Source organism: Callithrix jacchus, chromosome 17, assembly GCF_049354715.1.
Source record: "Callithrix jacchus isolate 240 chromosome 17, calJac240_pri, whole genome shotgun sequence".
NCBI lineage: Eukaryota > Metazoa > Chordata > Mammalia > Primates > Cebidae > Callithrix > Callithrix jacchus.
The window spans coordinates 79,993,290-80,000,794 of NC_133518.1; the positions used below are offsets into that span (position 1 = coordinate 79,993,290).

The 7,505-nt window shown below is 47.3% G+C and overlaps 1 long non-coding RNA gene across 1 annotated transcript; it reads left to right on the forward strand.

The window, feature by feature from the left end:
* Window positions 1-1,059: 1,059 nt before the first annotated feature.
* LOC108588898 (uncharacterized) lies at window positions 1,060-7,505 on the forward strand. The gene is made up of 3 exons (XR_013528782.1): window positions 1,060-2,418; window positions 2,637-6,688; window positions 7,087-7,505. It is a non-coding gene; the product is annotated as an uncharacterized LOC108588898 (long non-coding RNA).

Genomic DNA, 7,505 nt, shown 5'->3' on the forward strand with positions numbered 1-7,505 from the left:
AGAGGTAACCATAGTTACCAAGTTGTCTTCAGAATACCCCTAAGAGTTCCTTTTTATTTTTTCAGTGCTTATTCTACAAAAAGCATTTCACTTCTCTGTCTTCTTTGTTCCCTTTTCATTTTCTTGGGGCGATTTTCCAAATCTGGGAGCCTTTTGGTAGCTCTGTTAAAAGTAAAACAATAAAATAAACGACCTACTCTTAGAAAACAGTTCCATGCCCCAAATCATCTGGTTTTACAATTTCAACTGACTGGGTGGCAAGAAGAAATAGATCAGAATCTTGCAGGTTTCAATGCGTATAGAGTCGTCCCCTATTATCTGCAATTTAGCTTTCTGTGATTTCAGTGACCCAGGGTCAACCGTGGTCCGAGGACATTGAAAGGAGAATCTGAGAAATAAAAAATTCATAAGTTTTAAACTGAGCAACGTTTTGAGTAGTGGGATAAAATCTTGTGCCCGCCCGCTCCGTCCTGCCTGGGAAACAGAGACCCATGTGTGTCCACTGAGACCCATGTGTGTCCACTGAGACCCATGTCTCAGTGCATGTAAAATGCAAAAAATCTGAGACCCTTGTGTGTATGCTGCCCACCCATTAGTTACTCAGGAGCTGTTGCTCTTATCAGCTCTGAAAACACAGGATCTCTAAGGCTCAGTGCCACCCGCAGTTTCTCACATCCACGGGGTGTCTTGGAATGCACCCCCATGGATGAGGGTGAAACACTGCACAGCTAAAACCCTCAACAGAGAGAAGCGGGCACCCTGAGGACTGTTCTGTAAAGTTTCCACTGGAGGGCGTTGTCGTCTTCTGTACGGGTGGAACTGACAGTTTTTCCAATTGTTGGTTACTGCATAGGAAAAGCTTCACTGACACCCAGGTTTCATTCGGTTGGAAAATCCCTGGAGATTTTCCAAAGCCAGAAGTGTCTTGGAAATCATATGTATGAAAGAATCCAAAACTAAGATAAAATAAAACACCCATTCTTAGAGAAGAGCCTGGTGCCTGAATTACTGGGTCTTTTTTTTTTTTTTTTTTTTTTTTTTCAGTCTTTCTCTATTTCCCGGCTGGGTGTAGTGGCAGGATCTCAGCTCACTGCAAGCTCCACCTCCTGGGTTCAAGCGATTCTCCTGCCTCAGCCTCCTGAGTAGCTGAGATTACAGGCACACGCCACCATGCCCAGTTAATTTTTTGTATTTTTAGTAGAGACGGGGTGTCATCATGTGGACCAGGATGGTCTCAATCTCCTGACCTCGTGATCCGCCTGCCTCGGCCTCCCAAAGTGCTGGGATTACGGGCATGAGCCACCGTGTCCAGCCGAATTACTGGGTCTTAACATTTCAGTACCTCTTGACATAATATTTCATCAAGATTCTAGAGTTCCCACAGAAATTTCCAGGCCCTGGCAAGCTGAGAAAAGGCAGGGGCAGGCCCTGAAGGCCGTGGCTGGTATCTTTCTCAAAGGTAGGTGGCAGGTGGACAGACACAGAAGTCTAGGTGGGCACAGCTGGACCTAATTACTCAGATGGGGCTAAGGTCTTGGGTGAATAGCAGGAGGGAAAAAGGGGGCCGGGTGTGGTGGCTCACACCTGTAATCCCAGCACTTTGGGAGGCCGAGGTGGGCGGATGATGAGGGCACGCAATTGAGACCATCCTGGCCAACGTGGTGAAACCCTGTCTCTACTAAAATGCAAAAAATTAGCCAGCCAGGTGGCACGCACCTGTAGTCCCAGCTACTCAGGAGGCTGAGGCAGGGGAATCACTTGAACCCAGGAGGCGGAGGTTGCAGTGAGCTGAGATCGCACCATCGCCTTCAGCCTGGGCGACAGAGGAAGACTCTGTCTCAAAAAAGAAAAAAAAAAAAACAGAGAGAGAGAGAGAGAGAGAAAGGAGGGGAGTGGACAGAAGATCAAAGGAAGGACCCCAAGAGGGGGCGAATCAGGGTAGAAGAGGCTTCAGCCAGGGCTTGGAGAGATGAACTTGGGCCAGAGCCTGGGGAGGCAGGAAAGAGCTGGCCACAGAATGACATAATGATCCAGGAGGCAAGCTGCGTGGCTGAGGCCCAGTGGTACCCGTGTGGTTACCTTTTGGAAATGGTTGGTTCAATCTTCCCCTACGCTGGGGCTGCAAATATCTCACAAATGTGTGAGCTGGCCTGTCTAGAGGGGCAGCCGAGTGTTGGCCTCCACGTAGTCATTATGCAGCTTTGAAGGCTCATCAATGCCAGATTTTCAGAAGAAGGAGGGATTTTACTGTGAAATTTCTACATTGAAAAGCATGGTGTTCTGATTCCAGGTAAGATGGAATAAGTGCTCCTCACCCATCCTTTCTGTTGGTCAAGTTTACAGCAGCTGTTTGAGGACAGTGAAAACAGGAAGGCATATCGGTGAGGAACACAGAATTCGAAGCACATCAAAGCAGTCGTGAGTATCACTTTCCCAGCTCCTGTGTCCCTTGGTTTGAACTTAGCAGAGCCAGAAGCTGGAAGTGGGCTCTGGGCTCAGACAGCTGCAGGAGAAGTTCTTCAGTTTTGGCCCAAGGAGGGAAAAGAGGAACTCCTAATGCCCAGAGAGAACACAACCATCCTCACCCTCTCTTCTTTTCTAAAAAATGTCTTCTCTTTCTCTGTTTCTCATGCCAGAGGACCTGGGCAAAGCCACACCTGCAGCGTCAGCAGTGACAGGACTGGCCGGAGCCCAGACTCAGGGCGGTAAACATACTCTTTGTTCAGAAGAACTGTGACCACATAGCGGGTGAGACTCACTTCCACTGATGTTTTTCTCTCTCTCTGTTCTCCTTTCGCTTGGACCTGAACGTGGGCTACAAACATAGACGTGTGTAGAACAGAGTGACCAGAACCCCAGCTTGGGGAGGAGGACCACGAAGGGGAGCCTTGGGGAACTGGGAGTACCGGGGAGATTGCAGAGAGGGCGGAGCTCAGGGAGGGGACTCCATACAGCTGTGTATGAATTCCAGGGCTCACTCCCAAGCCAACGTGTTTGGATCTGGTTCTAATGAACACCAAAGTCTGAGAACGGAAGTAATGGACAGGTCATCACCGCGTTCCCAGCCTGGCTTCTGGGTGGTGCACGCCTGAAAGGGAGACGAAAAGCAGTTTGAAAACCGAGTGGACGTTGACATCGCTGTGCTTGGCAGGTGAATTTGATCTGTAGACTGAACCTAACCATGTCCATCACCTGCTGAAACAAAATATCAACATTTTTCATGATATTTAAATGAGAACCGGAGTCTGACGATATAACATTCAAGTGGTCCAGGATAAAATAAAAAAATACTGAGCATGCAAAGAACCATCATAATTTAGGTCAGCTTCTCCTTTATCCCCCCACTGCGCATTGCGGGTTCTGTCATTCCCCAGCCGTTCCCGATCCCACCCCAGTTTCCTTTGGGAAAGACAATCCGCAGACACAAGTGGAGAGATTTCACAGGCGCTGGAATTAATGGGCAGAGGCTTTAAGGCAGCTATCAAGAAGTGCTCCAATGAGCAGTCGTAAACATTCTTGAAACAAACATTAATATAGAAAATCTCAGCAAAGAAATAGAAATTTCAGAACTTAGAAATGCGAGAACCAAATCAAGAAACTCATTGGTGGACTCATTAGCAGAATGGAAACAATGGAATAAAGAGTCAGTGAACTTAAATATAGATAAATATAAATTATCCCCTGTAGACCGCAGAGACAAGAAATAGAATGACCAAAAGAACAGAGCCCCTCTCAATATAAATTACCCCCTGTAGACCGCAGAGACAAGAAATGGAATGACAAAAAGAACAGAGCCCTCTCAATATAAATTATCCCCTGTAGACCGCAGAGACAAGAAATGGAATGACCAAAAGAACAGAGCCCCTCTCAATATAAATTACCCCCTGTAGACCGCAGAGACAAGAAATGGAATGACCAAAAGAACAGAGCCCTCTCAATATAAATTATCCCCTGTAGACCGCAGAGACAAAAAATAGAATGACCAAAAGAACAGAGCCCTCTCAATATAAATTACCCCCTGTAGACCGCAGAGACAAGAAATGGAATGACCAAAAGAACAGAGCCCTCTCACGTGCGCAACAACAGCGAAAGTTATACCATGCAGATCTCAGAAAGGAGGAAGACCGTGACGCTGAAGACGTTTAAATAATGTTCTTAAAATGTCCCGAGTTTGGTGAAATATATAAACTTACACATTCAAGACTTGAATAAACTCCAGACAGGATAATCACAAAGAAATCTACATCCAGACACACCATAATCAAACAACCGAAGGCTGAAGACAGAGGACCCGTCTAGAAAGCAGCCAGAGGAAAATGACTCAGTATCTGCAGAGGCACAAGGAATGACTGCAGATTTCTCACCAGAAACCATGGAGGCCAGAGGAAGTGAGACAGTATTTTACTTATGTATGTATGTCTTTGTTTTTTTAAGAGAGGGCCTCACTCTGTTGTGCAGACTGGAGCACAGTGGTGCGGCCACCACTCAGTACAGGCTCAAGTGATCCTCTCGCCTCAATACCCCGAGTAGCTGGGACTGCAGGCATGGGCACCACCGTACCTAGATCATTTGGGTATTTTTTGCAGAGACTGGGTTTCTCCATGTCGCCAGGCTGGTCCTGAACTCCTGAGCTCAAGCAATCCATTTGCCTCGGCTTCCCAGAATGCTGGGATTACAGCGTGAGCCACCAATCCAAGCCTGTGATATAGTATTTATAAAGTGTTGAAGAAAAGCGTAACTGTTAACTTAGAGTTCAAAACCCGGCAAAAACATCCTTTAGGGATGAAGGTGAAATAAAGACATTCTCAGCTGAAGGAAAACTAAAAGAATTCACAGACGCAAACCTAAAAGAACGGATACAGGTCTCCTGACAGAGGGCAGGCCCTGGTTCTGTCCCAGCAGCCAGACTGTGGCCCTTCGGTATTATCCCTGCCTTGCTGAGCCTCAAGGTTGCCGCCGGGGTAAAGAGTGGACTACCCTACCATTGTGACTCAATCTGCCATTGTCTATGCATAAGGCAAACGCAGAGATTTCAGAGATACAGATGGTGTTTCTGGAAACCTTTGAGCAGAAAAGGGACTTCCACTTTGAGGGGTGGCAGCCTAGTCACTTGGTTGGGGCAACTGGTCTCTTTGGCAATAACTGCTTATCAGAGAGGTTCCCATGGCATCCAGGCCCTGCAGGGTGCTGCTGAGACCCAGGGAGGTGAGAACAAAGTGGTAACCTTGTGGCCCAGGCTTCCAAATGAGGACAGAAGGCACCAGAAGACGCTCAACGCTGGTCCAAAGCCTGCAGGTGTGCACGGCAGATGGAATGCTCATTTCCGCCAGCAGAGGTGATATTTTCGGGGGGCTTCATGGATTTGGTGAGAGAGAATCGAGGAACTGGAGAGGGTGAACACTGTAGGTGGCCACACATAACCTCGGGGAGCAGCAAAATCATCTGAGGAGACTCGGGTTGTTTCCTTGGAAAGGAAGTGGCTGAAGAACCAATTCCGTGGCTGTTCTTACGACTCTGCGTCTTGCTGTAGACCAGCACAGCCTAGAAAACATGCGCTGCAGTTGTTAGAAGGACAGTCTACAAATATTACAAGAAATTTGGAGAAGAGAAAAGAAAAACCCCTGGGATCCTATAACCCTAGCAGGACTGTCACCGTCTCACATAATCCCATTCATCGGAAAATAAACAATATGATCAGAGGACCTTTTCACTTGACGTGGGTCACGATCATTTTCAATGTTTCTACATCGTCCTCACACTCATCACTTAAATACCTGCTTGATTAAATGGATGCACATCAACTGACTCAATGCACGTTAATTTCCTTAACAGCCCCTCACTGGGGGACACTTAGGCTGCTTCCACCTCTCTAACATTCTGAGTAAGTGCAATGGACCCCATCAATGCTCCTCTTTTTTCCTCTTTGAGATTCCCAAGCCTTTCTGGATTTTAATTGCAGCAAAAGAAATAGGGCTGGACCTGCATGTGTGTGAATGTGCAAGGTGGGTGTACTTTGGTGCATGCCACCGCTCTCCACGGATGCTGGGAACACGCCAGCCATCTCTGTGTGAGTGAGTGCTCTGTTTTCCAGTGTATGCCTACCTTGGGGGCACTTGGCCCTGTCACTGAGCCTGCTTTACTTCTCTTGTAAAGTAAATGTCTGATGAAACTGCCTCTAACACCAATCTGTTACCTGAGTAGCAGGGACCCTGACAGATTTTTCCCTTCCTGATTAATGAATGAATGAATGAATTAAGGGAATATTTGCTGAGTAACTACTATGTGCCAACCCTGTAGCAGGTGTTGGAAATATAGCAGTAAACGCAGCAGGCAAAACTCCCTAATCGAGCTGACAGAACATTGGTGTTCTGTATTCATTGGTGAGATGGAATCAATGAATAAATACATATACAGTGTAATTACAGGAGATGATAAGCATTTGAAGAAGAACAAAGCAGGGAAGGGAGAGGGGGTAATGGAGGAAATTTTTTTTTCTTTACAATATTTTTTCTTTTTTTTGAAATAATATCTCCATATGTTGGTTACCCAAGGTTGGGCTTGAACTTCGTGACTCAAGCAATCCTCCCACCTCAGTCTCCTGAGTAGCTGGGACCTTAGGCATGGGCCATTGTGCCCAGTTCAGAGAAGCCTTTTCAGAGGGGATGGTCAGGAGCTCCTCTTTGAGCAGGTAATTTTGGAGTTGAATGGGCTGAGAATCCAGCCATGCTTTAGGAGGGGACGGCAGTGCAGAGGCTCTGAGTGAGGAGTGAGTTCAGTGTTTCCAGGCAGTGAGGCTGGAGTGAAAGCAGTGAGGAGGGCGGTGATGAGGCGAAGGCAGGGAGGTGGGAGTGAGATGAGCTGTCGGGGCGGGGCGGGGGGGGGTCTGTCTGGCGTGGCCTGGGGAATGCTGTGGAGTCCAGGGCAGGTGCTCTCTCATCTGGGACCCCCGATCTAGATCAGAGCAGGAGGCAGCCACAAACTGATCATTTTAATATCTGGTGATAGATGTTTTCAGAACCTAGAACTCAGGGGAAATTAGTGAGGCAACGATTTTCTCTCTTTCTGCTTGACTTCTACCTTATTTAGTTTCAGGACTAGCAATAATTCGAAGGAGCTGGAAAAAAATATTCACAGTCCCCGGAAATCTAGCGACGCGATGAGGATTCTTTCCTTTGGCTCTTCAAACCGAAGTCAACAGAAAAAGGTGGGGGTGGGGGGGCGTGTTTTTTGTGGTTCTATCTTAAAAGAAAGAATAAACACACACTTTCTTCCATCCTCCTTTCCTTTTACCTGGTTTGGCTGAGCCTGAGAGCAAAGGTTCCATTTGGGTTCATTCCTTTCTTTGTGGGGCAGACGTCCTACAGCCTAGTTTTGGTGACGCAATCTTGGAAGAGTGAATCCTGTCCACCCACTGGCTGCTGGCCATGGGAATGTTAGCAATTGCGGGTCAGGGCAGGTCAGATCTCCTAAACAAAGGTCTGTAGGCATCAGCATACGCAGGGAGT